The sequence below is a fragment of the Triturus cristatus genome, chromosome 7, assembly GCF_964204655.1.
Source record: "Triturus cristatus chromosome 7, aTriCri1.1, whole genome shotgun sequence".
NCBI lineage: Eukaryota > Metazoa > Chordata > Amphibia > Caudata > Salamandridae > Triturus > Triturus cristatus.
Genome location: NC_140590.1, coordinates 1,160,905,510 through 1,160,923,860, shown reverse-complemented (window position 1 = coordinate 1,160,923,860; position 18,351 = coordinate 1,160,905,510). Strand labels below are relative to the sequence as shown.

The 18,351-nt window shown below is 45.1% G+C and overlaps 1 protein-coding gene across 1 annotated transcript in view; it reads left to right on the top strand.

Annotated features, from left to right (window-relative positions):
- The window catches only part of LOC146811321 (uncharacterized), a 71,538-nt gene extending 65,350 nt beyond the window's left edge, over positions 1-6,188 (top strand). Inside the window, exons 8-9 of the mRNA XM_085615058.1 lie at positions 3-116; positions 5,660-6,188. The gene's annotated coding sequence lies outside the window, so the exon portion shown is untranslated. The remainder of the gene's footprint in view (positions 1-2; positions 117-5,659) is intronic.
- Positions 6,189-18,351: the final 12,163 nt, after the last annotated feature.

The window sequence follows — 18,351 nt, the reverse complement described above, 5'->3', positions numbered from 1 at the left end:
AGGTACTCGGGAAAGGTCCACATCCCAATTGTGAGTATTCCTGTAAGGACTTCTAGATCTAAAGATACGAGCTGTGGTCCAAAACCCAGATGGGACGAAAGAAACGTTGGACCCAGGTAGTAGCCCTTTGCTCATTAAAAAAGATTCAATCCTTGAATATTGTGGATGAACAGGAAAATTAAAAGAAAATGCCTGGGCGGAAGGGTTGGTGCATTTCCATGGATCAGGCAAGTCTAAATGGCCTGTCAATAATGAGGTGGTTTTTCTAGTTTTAGTCATACAAGTGCAGGCACTTAAGTTTGTGGTATTGAGGGTTAGAGACGGTGAACAGTCAAAATCCCCTAAACTTATGTGGTCCCCTAATTTATTCAGAAGAACTGCATGTATTTCAGTAAAAATAGTGGGATCATTTTGATTAGATCTATATACGGAGCATAGATTTAAGATGATTCCAGTGCTTTTGAACGCAACTATTACCCACCCTCCCCCAGTCTGCCTTATTGTGAATAATGGGAAAATGGGTTTTAAAAAATAAAATGGCAGTGCCTTTGATAGATGCATTAACGGTGTTATGAGTAAATTTGGCCTCAACTCCCTTATGTAGAAGCTTATCTTTTTTAGGTAGTTGGCTTTCTTCGAGACAGGCAATGTCTGGGTTTAGCCTGCTCAATTCGTGGTTACTTGTTTTTGTTTCATCTTGGAGTTTAGCCCCATAACATTTAAGGTGACTATCCTAATGCATAGTAAACCCATATGTAACAATCTATATTTCCTTTATGTCCTGTTCTTGATACCAATTATTACAATACTGCCTGATTTGAAGCATTATTATCTCTCCACCCTCACCCAACATGCCCAACAGTGGTTGCTCCCCAGACGGGAGTCTCCCCTGATTTCACTCACCTCCTCACCCTCGTTCCCAAGAGGCCCATCTGGTCAATTAATTAGCCCTCCCATTCTTATTTCTATTGAATGCAAAGGTATGCACTCGGAAAACATGGAACCACCCCTCCATTGTCACTCATCTGTTTGTGTATCCCTTAAATCGTGCTAAGTTCAGCTAGTTACAAAAATGTAGTGATCAAATTAAGTTATATAGATATCAATTATGATGTTGGTCCTGCTGCAGTGATGTGGCAAAGAGAGATAAACTGTTGAACATCGCTTGGATCTGAAAAGTCTTAAAATGTCCCCTGTCCAATTGATTCTGAGTTTGGATCGCTTGATCAGTAAGGGAAGGAACCTAACCATAAGTTCAGGGATCACGGCCCGGAGGTCACACTGTCTCTTGGCTGTCTCCTATATTAAATCCAGAGACCATACGTCTCCTTTGTCGAGCAATGAAATGTATTAGCTCTTTGACAGTGAAGTCCTGAAAGTATGCAATGATTGCTTTAGGTTTGGTGCTGGTTTTGGGTGTGATTGTGAGAACTCATTGAGACCTGGCAATTGACAAACATGAGGTTCGCTAGGATCTTTTAATTTGTCACTCATGGTGTCCATCAATAGTTCTGCAACCCATTTGATCATGTCAGATTGTCTGATTTCAGATAATTCAGGGATCCCTATCATTTGTAAGTTGAAGCACCGAGGCTGGTTTGGACAATATTTTCACATGCTGATTGTGTTGACTGCTATTGATCTTTGCTTGCTCCTCAAGCCGGAGAATCTGAGAATTCATGTCTAGCTGCCTTTTGATAAAACTCATGAGTCACTCGTCAAGGGCATCCACTTTCTTCGTTAAGGCTTCAATTTTTGCCACCTGTTCCACTTGGATTTTTTTCATGCCCTTGATGTCCTTTAAAATACTTTTAACTATTTGTTTTGTAGAGTATAGATGCATGGGAAGAATGAAAGCTGCCAGATTCTGCAAAGTTTTCCCAATTCTCAGGCTAATGTACTTATGGGGACTGGGGAGAAGGACATGTGGCTTGGGTATAGGTGGTTGTTAATCTCAGCCTTCTTGTAGATAGTTAACCTTCCCCTAGTCAGCTGAGTAAATCTATTGGAACATGGGATTTATACCCTGTTCATGCTATTATCACCTATCATATGAAGAATGTATTTGGCACACTCTGGCTTGTTTTGAGGGTTGTCCTCAATACTGCACTTGTCTATAGATGGGTGGGATAATACTATTATGGACCGCTGCTTATGGTTCACCTTGGTATCACCCAGTAATGATCATTTATGGTCGAACAGTTAAACTGTCCCTGAGCTGGCTATACTCCTTCTCCCCTTGAGGTCCCAATATGTCTCTATAGAGCCCCCCGCCCCCACTAAACAGCTGTCTTCATGTCTTAGATATGGACTATGATAGTGAGTGACTTGGTTGAGACATAGGCATAGGAGGCTCATGAATACCCGTACAACCTAGGTGGCTATTTATAAGTCTACCAAGGGGGTATTGATAAGTTCTGTATGACCTCTGACCCTCCCTTTGCTCAAATTAGCCTCACTAAAAATAAATTAGATCAATTAGGCCCTTTTACCAAAGGTCGATTCACTGTATCTTCCTTTGTTTTGGCCACCATTGTTGCAGCCCCTGGGCCCTCTTGCCTTTGCTACCCACAGCAACCTCGGGCTAGAGCAGGTTGAGATGGCATGAAATAGCTCTGGGCGCCAAATGAAGAAATTTACTGTAGGTGGCCATTATTATGCGGCCTCTTAGAGCTGTGGGGCACAGATACAGCAGAACAATAAAAAGAAAATTAGGCGGGGCAAGGGAAGCAGGCAGACATATCATCTAAAGTAAGTGGCCAATTGTTTAGCATCAGAAAATACTGTTGCCAGTCTCAATCATGATGTAAACAATGGTAACGCTACTAGACAAACTCACCAAATATTCAGCACGTTCCCCAACACCTAAGGTTTGAGTTACTGGCACTTGAGCACTCTGAGAGGGACAAATTTGTGTGTAAGGTAACAATGTAACCTGCACGTGTGACAGCAGAAGTGCAACAATGTATCCAGGCACGTCAGTCCTGGTCTGCCGTCCTCCCCATGTCTGTGGCTGTCAGTAGCTTGTTTGCTGCAACGCATCGTCTCTGCGATGATGGCTGCTCCATTCCACAGAGCATATATGATCTGTGAGACCGAATGGTCCTGGTGCGGGTCTGGTGCTCATCTAACCGCTTCTTCCCCACCCCTGTCTCCCACCGCGTCATCTCCTGCCATGGAATCACTACCTGAGAGCTTGGGACACTAAATCTCGATATTGCTAGTCACACTTCAGGTTGCAGCACCTAAGGTTGCAGGAGCCCGAAAGGTGAGGAGCATAATCGTAGGTTAACTGATGGTTGTCGATGATAGGTGGGCGCTCAAAGGGAGCTACGCAGCATCCTGCCTCTGAGCGCTGAGCCCAGCCGCCATGTTTTCTTCTCCCCTGACTTATACTCTTAAAAAGGTTTCAAGGTGGCGCTACCTAGCTCTGTGATCTAAGGGTTGACTCTGCTACAGGGTCTACTTAACTCCTCATTGAAGGGGGTACAGAACGGAGCCAGGACTGGCTGATACACAAAGTGGTAGCACTTTATAGGTAGGAGTGGGAAAAAATTCCGGTACGTCAGAAAGTTCGCAGGGTTTTGCCCACTCCACGCTCCGCTTGGAGAGTGAAGTTACAGCAAAACTCTGCAAACCGCCACATGGCAGAGATTTTTCTCATGCGCAGCTCGCCAACATTAAGTTGGCAAAAGTGAGTGAGAATTTCCGTCCCTGGCTCAACTTTCAAGCGCTAGAATGCCTCCCTGCGAGATTTCTTAATGCAGTGGTCACAACCGGTTGCAACTGCTCGCAGTGAAAAAGCTGCCGCTGAAGTAGAAAATCTACTCGAGCTGCAGAAAGAAGCAGCGCCCTATGGCGCACCACGTGGTGTTGTTCACGCTTATTTTATGGCATGGAACAAGCTACAGGTGCTAAAAATCAGCGCAACGTGCCAAAATTCTGCCCCTCACGGAACTCCACAGAGTTTTTACATAACTACACCGAGTGAAGCTCAGTGAGTTCCGCCCATCCCTAATTACAAGGAATACACGGTTGTCATTGGATCTGAAATACAGAAGCATACTCGCCACCTCTTCCTCTTTTTGTTTTTCAGGCAGCTGAAAGGCAATATCACCGGTAAGAAGGTTACCATCTCTAGCAGATATGTTCTCTGTGCCTGAAATTTACAGTGGCCAGACTCAATACTAGCCTAGGCACATAGGTGGAGATTTACAAAAAAAGCATGCAACGCAGCGCAGCGCATCCCCTCACGAGGCTGCACCGCGTCGCGCGACAGGGAGGGAGCATGAGAGCGCCATTTCTTCAGAGATATGGCTCTCTCCTCCCCTCTTCCTTGCACCGGCGCTGATTTCAGCGGCCATGTGCCATGCACATACCATAGCACTAGGGTGTGTGCATGAGTCTAGCATAGGTTTTGTACAAGAAGAGTACCCTGCTTGTACAAAATACTATGCCTAGGAATGATGGAAAGCTTTTCCCACTTTGTATGCATGCTGCACAGTGCAGCACACATGCAAAGTCGGAAAAGCACGGAGAAATGAAAGCATTTCTCCTGTTAGCGCCTCCTTTGAAGGGGCGTTAACTTTTGGTGCAAACCCATGTCTACAAATCTTTGTAAATATGGTTTTGCATCAAAAGGCAAAGGTGTTTACATGGGAACGCCCATGTTCCACCCATATTATGCACCCTCAGGCTAAGTAACGCAAAGCAGTGCTTCGCGCTGCTTTGCGCTTTTGCGCTGGAAAGTAAATAGCAAAAAAAAAATGTATCTCCCCTTATGTGTTTAAATCACCCACAGATCAGCCCACAAGCAAAGATCCCTCGGTAGGGCTTATTTTGGGTCAATATTTTAAATCTCATAAAGTTGCTTACTACACAGAAAAGAATGAAATTAAATCTACTATGATTATTGATTATGACTGGCAGCTTCACTTAAAACCTACATTTTATATTAGTCTATTGCTCGCCATTTGCTAATTAGTAACATATTCGTGTAAAGCTAACTTGCTGTGCTACTCAAGTAACAAAACAGGATTACTACCCAGCAACGCTGCCTTCAAGAGGGCCTCCTAATATTTTTTGATCACACTTATTGTGTTGTATTCCTGCAGTGGTAACAGATTTTACTGCACCATCTGAGTGGGTGGAGGCAGCAGAATTAGGAAACTAGATGGGTAAAGCCAGGTCCTATTCACAGAAGAAACATAAACAAAGTTAAGGAGTTGTGAGTTAATTAGAGATCTAACATTCTGACATTATGTAGAGTAGAATCAATAAATGCAGCAACATCAGCAGGTGTGAGGCTGTCACAAAAATGGCACAGGAACCAAAGTCAAGTGCGAAAGGAGAAACCCGGCCTGACTTTATGGAAGAAGAAAAGCAAACACGTGATAGAGAGACCGCTTGAATAATTTTAGCCAATGAAAGTTAACTGGGGTTGGTTTCCAGTTCATATATTCCAGCTCACAGAGCTACTCCAGAGACCAGCCATATGTAAACAGTTCGTGGTAAAGTGCTGGTTGAGTGCCTTAACTTGCTCACTCACTTAGCCACACATGATTTTGCAAGTGCTGAGATGTCAAAAGATGACTTTTTTTTACACATTAATGGCTGTAAATATTATTTTTCTATTCATTTAATGTTTACTTTCTTATAGAATCAAAAACAGGAAATGGGAGATGTCACATGGCTGAAAATCGTGTGGCGAAAGAGATTGCATTAAGGACATGCAGAACCCTCTGGCTTCCATATATGGACAGTGCAAGTGTATGTCCAAGCCATAGAAAAAAACTTTAACATCGTGAATTGCAAAACCCAAGAGACGGGCTGGAAAACTCAGAACTGTCAATGTATTTTGGAAACGTTGTTTTTCGATTTCGACGCTTGACAGAAAAAGCCATTTCCATGACAGGCTTGTTCCAGATGCCGCGTCACTGGCAGCGACAGCAAGTGTTGCGGTTTGGGGGTGACCGCAGCGGCGGCTGGTGACACAGGAAGTGTTCTTCTCTGTCACAGTTTCCACGGGCCTCGCAGTGCAAAGGTTCAAAAATATCTGACAGGCAGATAAAAACAGGAAGGCGCAACCGAAAATAGGAGCTTTAAAATAGACGTGAACCGTAACCTGCTAATACATGTGATGGGCGCGTCTGATTTTTAAAAAGAACCGAAACCAACAGTTCACTGTCCCTCTTTCGTTTCTGTTTTTTTTCTTCAGATTATTGCAAACTGCTGTGATGTATGTGGATGAGTGGACGAGCATACATCATCATCATACAGTATGAAGGTAATCTGGCAGGGTGCAAGGCGCGGATGCGGTGACTATTAAGGCCACATTAAAGGAGCCAATCAGTACAGCAAAGACAAATAGTTCTCTGTATCAGGCCTGTGTCGCTAACAATCATTGGCAATAGGCATTCCAGAATGTTGCTTGGTCTGATGACGTCTGGTTAGGTTTTGAGGTATGTTCTGTCATCATTCACCGAATGGCCCCTTTAAGGTAACAGTTTAAGCTCACTAACTTTGCTGCGCCTGCTCATCACTTTACAAAGCACCTTCACTGATAGGCTAATGCTTGAAAAATTGTAGCCCCAGTCATATTATCATACGCCCAATCTCTTGCGCCTCATGCGCTTCAAACACCTCTTCTGCCCAAAGGGTCCACCTAACTGTGACCTACCAGTCTTTCTCCATCCTCCATTTTAGTTCTGCAAACCCTGTATTCCAAAGCCTCACCCCTGGGCACACTTACTGCACTAGAAACAGACCAAACGTCCTACACCTATCCTTCCCTAAACAACCCAAGCTAACGATACACTTCAGGAACACCCCTTGAGGATACAGTCCAGCACCCAGAAAAGGCCCCCACCTTGACATTTCCCTGCCCCCACCACCTATATTGCTAACTTCCATACACCCCATCACAACCACAGTTACCCCTTCAGCACAATGTTATTCCAATTGATTTATACATGTGCCCTATCCCGTTTATAAAGGCATTCACTGCATACTTGCTGTTCCTTGAATTAATGCTCCACGTGTAACTCACTGCAAACACCCCCGTCCTTCATCCATGTACTATCCATGGCCAAGCAAGGCTTTGTAACTCCAGATCCCCACTCGAGCCGTCATCTTCTTAATATTTTTCTCCCTCTGCCTCTATTTTGCTGTATGGTCTATCGACATTTCCGCTGCCCCTATCATCTGCTGTGGTCTATCGACGTTTCCATCCACCTTTTCATTAAGAGGGTTTTTGTGAATGGTTCCCTTGGATCTAGAAGTAGCACCACAGGAGCTTAACAATGCAGGGCTTAGAATTTGGTTGTTTTATTCCCATCCCTTTTGCAGCCTGCAGGGCACCACCTGACACTGAGTGACAGTGAGTCTCACTGTTGCCTCGTGCCAATATATGTCATGTGTTTCTATTGGTAAGTAACATTGAACGTCAGACTTCCCAGGGCTTCATGAACTCCACAAATATTCACAAAGATGACTGGGATTTCTCTGGGCAGTTTGGGGCTAGTCTACCTATATCTTTGCTCGCTTTTAATGTACCCATGGAGTCATGCTTTAGGGCAGGAGAGAGATGAAGCAGAAAAATGTTGATGGGGCACAGAATGGTTCAGGCAAAAATGTTGACAAAAACACGATGGATGCAGTCTGCAGTGATACCCCGTGAACACAAGACATGCCCACAGCCCCAATTCTCTACGATCTTCCCTTTCTTTGCAGAAACAGCCCTCAACCACATTTGCTGCTTCTCGTTGGCTCTCACTTGCACACTCATTTATCTGTTCTTTTACTGAATGAGTGCAACGAAATCGCTTTTTTTTGTGTGATCTTCCTCAGATTTTTGCACTGATGCTGCTGGTTTTTTGAGTCTGAAGATACACTGAGTCCTGCCAAACAGGTCTAAGTGCCAGTGCTCTGACACTCAAAAGGATATATGTCTAATTGGCTCACCTACAATGAGCATACGTTCACTTAGGTATAACCTGACTAGACCTGATATGGTTTAAGAGTTTATTACATGCTGATGAAGCACAACCGCACCATACAATGAACCACTTTCTTCACAATGAGAATATGCCACTTCCTTCATTCTGCCTCTTCTTCTCCCCAGTCAGTTTTTGCCCAAAATTGCTCACCGCTATAATAAAGGCCTAATCCACTGCAATATAAAAGAATGAACACTAGTAGGATGGACACAAAACAGTTTATATCACAAAAGAACCTTCTGGTCCATCACAGGAACAGGGGTCATGAGAATGAAACGTTACAGAATACACTGCCAACACAGGGCCACCTCTGTTAGACGTCTGTCTCCGCTGCATGAGTCTTGGTCACACACCACTCAGCAGCTGCCATTCAGGTCGTTCTGGCATCTCATATATCATTAGCATCACCAACAAGCACATGGCATGGCTACAGCACTGCAAGTAAGACTGCAGAGACACCAGGCAGTGGCCTTTAAATGCCTGCAGTATGCTATGGTGTGACGGAAGCTGTATAAGAAACATGGCTGGTAACCTGTTGCAGTTCGGCATTTTCACAGAACTGGGTATACTAAACCTGGTAGGTTGGATCCCTGGGTATCACAGATGAGAACAGTGAGCGACACTTGATACTGGAGACAGACTGCTGGCACCATAACCTGGACTGGTGACAGGTTTTTACGTGAACTTGAACTGGAGGCATCACCAGACGGTTAGCATGACTCGATCTTTGTGGATGGTGGAAAGTCTTCTGGCATGACTCTGAGATTCAACGAGAGAGGAGCAGGAAGGCAGTCATGAACTCACACCAGCACTAGCGAGAGTACACCAATGAAAAGCCAACCAGTTTGTGGAAGCACTGGTTCATTGTTCAGTGCAGAGGTACGTAGGCTGGAGTTTGAAAACAGGAGGTAGGGATCTACCTGTAGAAATGTAAATTTAAATGTAAATTTGATACTTGTATAGCGCACTACTCACCCGCAAAGGTCTCAAGGCGCTTGTACGAATACCGCTGTGGAACTCATCCTGGCTTTCCCTGTGAGGCGTCCACTCCTGGGCACCCCCAAGGAGGAGGCCAGGCATCCTTAGCGTTGTGGGGGCCGTTGTGGAGATTAAGCAAGCTATTGCCCAGAGTTGCAGAGTGGGACTCCATGATTGGAATAGGCACCGAGGCGAGAATTATCAGGTCCGTGGAATTTTTTTTGAGCCCAAGACCCGCCGAGGCGGGGAATTTTACCCTGGTCCCGGGCTAGACCTCTGCATCAGGGTCTGCCGCTCTAATCATTGAGCCACACTTCTCCACAGGTGCAATGTGTGGGTGCACCCACCTGCAAGGAAATGCTTTGAGGTCCCTTGCACCCCTGTGCCCCTTCCGTAGGGACACATCAAGTGACACATCTACTTGTACTTGTACATGTCTGAACTGGGGTGGCGGAGTGCGCTCAAGAATGATGATGGATTAAACCCAGATCAGTTGACTGGGGGTGAGTGCTTGCATTGTTCAACACTCCATCCATCATCCCCTTTGGCTTTGCTTTGTTCGCCCTAAGTTGGCAGTGTATGCCCAGACGTGTGTCCCTTGCTCACTTTGCTACTGGATTCAAGATAGCCTGGCTGATGACGGCTGATTAGCCAGAAACCGGTCCCAGGATGCTTGTTTCCGGTCCAGGGAAGACATGGCTTGACAGTTCGGGCTGGACTGTTCCCATGAGGCACAGCGTCAGACTGATTTGCATATGGCCATGTCTGACTGGGGCGGCGGAGTGAGCTAAAGAATGATGATGGATTAAACCCAGATCAGTTGACTGGGGGTGAGTGCTTGCATTGTTCAACACTCCATCCATCATCCCCTTTGGTTTTGCTTTGTTCGCCCTAAGTTGGCAGGGTATGCCCAGACGTGGGTCCCTTGCTCACTTTGCTACTAGATTCAAGCTAGCCTGGCTGATGACGGCTGATTAGCCAGAAACCTGTCCCAGGATGCTTGTTTCCGGTCCAGGGAAGACATGGCTTGGCAGTTCGGGCTGGACTGTTCCCGTGAGGCACAGGGTCAGACTGATTTGCCTATGGCCATGTCTGAACTGGGGTGGCGGAGGGAGCTAAAGATTGATGATGGATTAAACCCAGATCAGTTGACTGGGGGTGAGTGCTTGCATTGTTCAACACTCCGTCCATCATCCCCTTTGGTTTTGCTTTGTTCGCCCTACTTGTATTACTTCATATGCATAGGGCAGTCAGTGTATGCCCTTGACTGACCCTTCGCCCTGCACTGTAATATGGTATGAGCATCGCGACAAAATGGCTTTCCCTCATTTGCAAAGAAACAGAGCCCATGCACATGAGAGAACGCCCTGTTGGGACTATAATGTACACTGGCGCAATCCATGTTACAAATGCTCATTGCACCCCCGGGCACATTCTGTGTTAACACTTTGTTGATCCAACTGGGAGAGGGAGACAGGCCCATAACTGAACTATAAAAGTGTGCCTACCAGGTGCAACTGATGATTATGTTAAAGAGTAAATGACATACCAATAGGATTATGAACTGACAGATGCACAATGGCTGCAGATTCCGAAAATATGCAAAGTGGTACATAGAAATGCTAGGTTCAGGCTCATTCATTATAAATGTGTGCATGATACTTATATAACCCTTCAGATATTGCATAGGATTAGTACTAAAATAGGCGAAAACTTCCCAAATGTGAGGATAAGGCAAGCTCCTTTCTACACATGTGGTGTATCTGTACGTGGTGAGGAATTTTTAGGCGGGTTTGTGAAAGCCTGCGGCGACACGTCAGGACTAGGGACAGTTACTCCATTGATTAAACTATGTGCCCTAGGTCGGTTCCCTATGAGAACAGGAGACCAACTTACTACCACTAAGATCATTTCCCTCGGTCTAGTACTTTAGTCAAGGACTCAGTCCACCTGTTGCTCTGATAAAATGGCATTTGACTCACAGACCGAGACCTCAGATAGCAAAAAGCAAGGAAAACAGGCATGGATGGTGGCCTGAAATATGGGACGTGACCCTCAGCTCTCCAAACTACACATCAGACAGACTACCAGATTTATTAGTTACACCAATTGTATCGATGAAACATAAAATATGAAACTGATGTTTACGAAGTCATGATTGTATTGAGGAGGGTACGATACTGGAATATTGTGTACTAAATATTGTGCTATAAGAATACCATAGCAAAAGCACAATATTTTGGTTGTCGTTATTTCTGTTATGACATTCTTGTAGCATGCTATTTAGTGCACAATATTGTGACATCGAGCCCTTGCAGAAAAAAACTACAATGTCAATAATGAATATTAAGCTTATTGCTATTAATGGTGAATGGTGTTTCACTGCGTGTGTGTGCCCAGGAAGGTTTGTTTCTATCTTTACTGCTGTTTTTATAGTTAATGGAAAAAAAGAAAAAGATTTATTTAAAAAAAAAAAAAAAAAACATAAATTAGACCAGGATGGTGATTAGACAACAGTGACTAGCCAGAAACCGAAAAAACAGGAACAGCATTGAGCAAAAGTTTGTCAACACACTGTTCCACATTACGCATGCTAGGTCACTGCCAGCTCACCGATGGATCCAGAGTTATCCGAAATAAAGAGTGACTAAAGGGGTGTTATGCAGCTTGATAGTTCCTGGATTTTTGTCTATTGAAGTTTTCCTTCAAGCTTTTCAGGTGCTACTCCTTGGCCCTGTGAGTCCTTACCTGCCGAGAGTCAGACTCCCAACGCTCCTCACTTTTAAGAAACTCTCAAACACGAGGCCACATGTACGACCATTTCCTTTTGCAACTTGCAATTGCGAATTTTAGCGACTCGCAATTTGCAACTCGCAAAAGTAAATGTACTAATGCGTCTTGAACACATTTGGCGATTCCCAATGGGGTCGCAAATTGCCTGTCTCATCAATATTCACGAGGCAGCTCGCAATTTGCGACCCATTGGGAATGAGCAATAACACAGGGATGGTGGCCTGCTGGGGACAGCAGACCTCCATGTCTGTGTTTGCTTTTTAAATAAAGCAACTTTTTTAAAATATAGCCCGTTTTCCTTAAAGGAAAATGAGATGAGTTTCAAAAACAAAACTGAAACGTTTCTGTTTCATTTTTATTAAGTGTAGGTAGTGGTCCATGGGATTACTGCCTGCTTTTAAAAAACGTTTCCACTGCCAATCACTAAGGGGGAAGAGGACCCCTGTGGACCCCTTTCCGTTTGCGAGTGGCTTACCAACTACTTGAAGTAGGCAGTAAACTGTGATGATTTTGCAACCGGTAAATAATAGTACCACCCCCATGCAACTCGCTATTAGGAAGGGACGCCCTTAGCATGCCCCTTCCTAATAGCGAATCTCAAGCCCAATTTTGCGAGTCGTAACAGGTTACCGATTCGCAAAATTTGGATGATACTTGCTACAACCCTTTTTAGCGGATGCAAACATCCTGAGTCTCCGTTTGTGACTGCTAAAACATGGTCGTACATGTGACCTTTGGTTCTATACATTGGAATTTTTTGGTATCTTTTTCCTAAATATACATCATTCTCTGGTTTTCGACGCTGTTACCGTGGCTATTTCCTCTGCTTTCGTATTTGTTGATTTATATTTGGAAATTACAGATGTATCATAACACAATGAGCCACCTAAAAGATTTTTTCTATTTATTCCTTTGTCCTTCGCCTTTTTAGGTCTCGCCTGATCCAGCGCATGCGCTGATCTGGCCGAGACATTTTGTATGCGGGTTTTCCAAGTGCTGCCTGTAGCCTAAAGCCTGCGTGCACGTGAGCATGCACGTACGCAGTCACCATGAGTACCTCCGCCATGCTTGATCGCGTCCGCGATCACTTTTACTTTCGCGGGCCGCGCGGCCGTGTCATTTTCACGGCCGCACAGCCAATGCTTGTTTAACTTTGCGCGCGAGGCCAATGCTTGTTTAAAGAGCGCGTTGGCTTTGCTTGTTTAACTTTGCATGCGAGGCGCGCGCGGCCAATGCTTGTTTAAAGAGCACGTTGGCTTTGCAGGCCCCGTACTTTTGTAAAATAGGACCCCCCCCCCCAAGCAGCTAGTCACTGACTTTGTCCTTCATTGTGCTACAGGGCTCGGCTTCTCTGAGCACAGCAGTGTACAATCCAGGCTGTGTATTAATATAGTGCCTTCACCCAATTATTTTATGGTCATTAGGAAAGAGCCAATGCAGACAAAAAGGCAAAAAACGTGGACTAGCCACCGCTAGAGTTTTCGTTAACGTTTTTGGATATGCACTCTTCAAATATATTCCTATTAGGGATGCCAGTTAAATTGTATTTAAAAAAAAGTCTAAGTGCTTCCATGTAAAACATTTTGGGTGAGTGCTTTTGACTTTTTCTGTATTTAAAACGCCTAACTGGAGCATTGTTCCCCCAATCAACAGACGTGCTCTTTGATTCTAAGTTTGACAGTAGTTCAGACACAAGTAATGTCACCTTGAACCTGTCCTGCAGCTGTGGTCCTCAAATTCACATCGCAGGTGTGTGGTTGCACCGAATTTATTTTCACAACTTATTTTCTACATAGTTATTCAGGATGTAATCTGTGACCTTTCTGGGAGGAAATGTTAGCTTGATAGGTGTTGTCCCGTTCAGATAATTCGGGTCTATCCCAAGTCTCGTTAGCAAACAAGGGTGAACGCCGCTTTAACCACTGGCAGCTGCCCTGGGCCTCTCCCCATCACCAACATTTTCCCGCTTTAATGACAGCGAGGCTCTCCATCCATAGCTGCTATTACTGTTATGTAAATACGGGTACTCGGTTTACCCACCGCGGAAGCCTGGAAGGCCGAGTCAGCCTTGAGGGGGATGTGAACTTGAGACCCGCAGATCACCACATGTCTCAGCGGCAAGCGTTTAACTCACAAAACTAGTATTTGCGGTGTAGTACGGGTCGCGCGCAACCCTCCTAGCGGTGCCCTGAAGTCCAGAAGCAGCAGGTTGGCACCAGCTGGGTGTGCTCTTAACCCTTTCTGTATCCTTGGGTCTCAGCAGGAGGGGCCAGCTGTCTGTACCTGTGCCCATCCTCAGGCTGGCGCTTAAGACTTACCCTTCAGGGCGCTTTGCGCCCCTTTGAAATGTGCATGGCGCATGTTATCCAGCAACAGGGACACCATGATATTCACCTTGCAGGAAACGCACGCTGTCTTTCTTGCCAGTCAAAATCTGCTGATTTATTTCATTAATGATAATGTGCAGTTTTTATGTAACTTTTCATACCACACTCTAGCTGACTCTGAGCTCTGTAGAGATTATTAGTATTACTCATTATTGTTTTTGAAAGGCTGGGAATTAGATTCAAACTTGTGATCTGCAGAGCACACGGAGGTCAGTTGGAAGCTGGTAGTTTTGCAATATACAGGGTGCCCGCCTTGTGCCACCATGCATGCTCTTTGGCATAGATCAAAGTCCCTGCTTTTGAGACACAGCTCCTGGCATGCACCACCTCCCCAGCACTAGCTTCCCCTGGGCCCTGCACTCCCTGTGAGATTGGTTCCATGTGTAAGAGCAGGGTCGAGGCACAAGAGGCCTGAATAATGCAAAGCCTCGTGCACAAGGCTGGGCTTGTGATCTCTCCTGTATCTCATTCATTCCTCCTCATTTCACCGCCCTGAGATCACTACTTTGCAGACAAAGAGGCAATCACTACACACCACATACACTCGTTAACACACCCCTGGCACCCTTCATTTTTGCGTACTTCCTACCTCTGGGTCATGAGACCCTACGCCATTTCCTGGACCCGTACACACACGTGCTTCCTCCACCCTCTCTCTCTTCCTCCACCCTCTCTCTACCTCTCTCTCCCTACCTCTCTCTCTTTCTGCCGCTCTTCCTCCACCCTCTCTCTCTACCTCTCTCTCTCTACCTGTCTCTACCTCTCTCTCTACCTCTCTCTCTCTCTACCTCACTCTACCTCTCTCCTCTCTCTCTACCTCTCTCTACCTCTCTCTCCCTACCTCTACCTCTCTCTCTACCTCTCTCTCTACCTCTCTCTCTACCTCTCTCTACCTCTCTACCTCGCTCTCTACCTCTTCCTCTACCTCTCCCTCTCTACCGCTCTACCCTTCTCTACCTCTCTCTCTACCTCTCTCTCTACCTCTTTACACCCCTCTCTCTACACCCCTCTCTACACACACCTTTCTCTACACACCTCCCTCTCTCTCTCTACACACACTTCTCTCTCTCTGTACCTCTAAGTGGCAGCCAGAGCCCGATAGTACTGCTTGTCCTTTTAAATAAAAAAAAACAAGCATTGGCATAGCCAATAGGTCTCGCCTTTAGGGCCTTATAAGTGTTTAACCATGCAACAGTTAATGTTGTTGCACCAAAGATATTGTGCTGCATAACTAAATACTTATAAGGTCCCAAAAGCGAGACCTATTGGCTATGCCAATGCTTGTTTTCTTGGCTAGCATGACTTCAGAGCATGTGTTTTAAAACATGTAATTTATTAAGGTTAGAAAATGTTATGGGCATATATATGTTTCATTCTTGTTAAATGCTTATAAACAAAACCAAAAATGGTTGTAATCAAAACCAAAAAGAATTAAAAAAATGTTCAAAGTCTAGCTGCTAGTTTGTGCGAGCATGAGTGTTTTTAATATCTCGCAGACATATTTGTAAAACAGGAGGAACTGGCTCCCACGTGGTGATGCGGGAAGAGTTACCATCGTCGGGCTGAATACGAGAGGCAGTTCTGCATTGCTACAGCCATAACTAGCCGCTGCAGTGCTTTGACACATTTTTTATACAGCTGAATTAGGCTCAGTTTGTTCCATTATAAGCAAAGGAGCCATTGTGCATCTTTTTCTTTCTTTTTTTTTTTTTTAAATTTGCGCTTGGAACGATATAAACACAAATTCATGAGTTGACGTCCGAACTTTTGGAAGCGGGGGGCGAACATGCGTAATTCAGCGTGGCATTAGTTCTGTTTCAAAGCGCCCATTGTTGGGAGTTGTCCTGAGCAGGCCCGAAAGTATGCAGCAGTTTTGCTGAGCACAAAATCCAAGTTCAGAACGACAAGGCTCAATCTTGTGCTGGAAAATATTAACACAAGCGTAGACCACTGGATGACCTTACCGTAAGCTGCCTCTGACGTCAGACGCATCGATCGCGTCTGAAGGTCACGCTGAGCGAGTGGAGTGCCATTCTGTCGCTTTGGGAACAACATGGCAAGTCCCATGCCAAACCTGCATCAAGGCAAACTCTGTTTACTTTCTGTTGCTTCACCAGACCTGGGACCTTTAAATTCGTTGGAGTTTGTATCCCACTTCACAATGCTTTTATTTTGCAAATGACGAACATTATGAAGTGTGTGCAATGAACATTCCAATGAATGAAAATGTGCCTTTTTTTCAGGACTCCTACAATAGCCCCACTTTATTTCATGGGTGCCAACAGCAGAGTTCCTTCTACTATGTCTGCAGCGGCTGAACTTTGCACGTGCCTTTTCAGGTCTTCTCCCTCCAGAAGAGAAGAAAAGCTCAACAAAACCTGGGGGTCACCGGGCAGGTTATGCCTGCATAACATCTTACGGCTCTGGCCATGGTCTTCCTGTTTGATAAGCGTTGAGAGCTTGAAATAACAATTGTGCCATTCATTTTAGACTGAATACACTGCATGCTGTGTGTGGGCACTGGGTTATATGTTTGGTGAGCATTTTGCGCTGTCTTGCCATGTGGGCATGTACACAGGCATGTGGAGATGCATTGTGCTACACACCTTTAGTATCAAGGTCGCACTCCTGGCATATAATGGTTGCAATGAGGGCATATTATGGCACTACCTCAATTAATATATATGTTGTATACAACAATAGATTTGTATCTGATTTAGCAACCTGCAGTGTTATTTTTATTAATCTTATACTTAATGTTTAAACTTTAATTTATTGTTACTTTTTTACTTCAGTGATGTGACTAAATGCTTCAAGGTCTTAATTAACATGACAACACCTTTTCTAACATCATCAGGGTCAAAACCGCTTGTGGTGGCACTTCCTATGATGCCATCAGGGGCTGAAACTTAAATGATGTCACTTCTACTACGCCTGGCATTTTGGTGAATCAACTTCCATGCTCACTGCCTAATGGCTGCCATTATTTTCCAGCTTCTTTCTGTTCGTGGTGCAAAGTCTGTGCTTTGTAGAACTTGCTGCTTCTTTGACCCTGCCTGTACAGTGGTAGCGCGGAGCTTGTGCTGTGTTTTTTTAGTAATTGGAAAGAACAACGTTCCCATAGGATTTGTTATGAAATCCCCCCAAAATGTTCACAACTATTTTTATTGTTTTTAATCTGTACATCAAGGCCTGATCGGCCTGCACATATATATTGCATCGAGAGCATCACAGTACTTGATGATACTAAAAATAAGTACCAAACCACCCCCCAAGAACAAGGCACAGTCACAACCCACACCTGCCCCATTTCCCACTGTGCAGCGACAAATACATTAGAAAGAGATAAGGTGTATCCTTATGATTCTGTGCCATATGCCTGTACTTCACTGTTCAACCAAGCCTGGATAGGCTGCTCCGGCGTCAACACTGTGCCTCTGTATTCTGCCCATCTCTGCCATATCTTGGTATGCTTTTGGGGGCATCCCCTGGCCCGAAATACTGCCACCTCTACATCCATGCAATGATCCAACGCTTTCTCCCAGACACCCACTAACAGCGGCATTGCCGCCTTCCAGTTTTGGGCGATGTCCCGCTTAGCCAACGTGAGTCCCAAGAACAATAAGTGATGTTTGTACCTGTTCCCCACAGTCGCTGCCGTACTGTGGTAGAGGGTCAATTTGGGATCTAGGGGAATCTCCAAGATAGAACCTGTGCTAGACAGGACGTCAGCCCCGCCAAAAACGCTGCAGAGCAGCACAACGCCATATAGTATGAAGGAAGGTTCACGCATCTGTTTTGCAGCGTAAGCACTTGGGATCAGTTATTAACCCCATCCACCATAGACAATGTCTAGTATAATAAGCCCTACATAGGTAATTGAATTGAATCAGGCAAAGGCGGGAAGAGACAGCAGCCCTGCGGGTGGCCGCCAGAGCCTCCGCTTATTATCCTCATCTAAATCTTCAATGTCACCTTGCCATTTCGCTCAGAGGGCCGATAATGTGATGAAACTGTGTGTAATCAGGGTTTGATATATTTGGGTGATTTTGTGTCTGCCAAGTTCCCCCTGAACTCCGGCAGATAGACTCGGGTACAAAAGACGAGTTTATGAAAGGAACGGAGGGTCCAGAATAAGATGCTGTAGGCGGGCGAATAAATAATCCCAGCCAAGTGAATCAAAGGCCTAATTACTA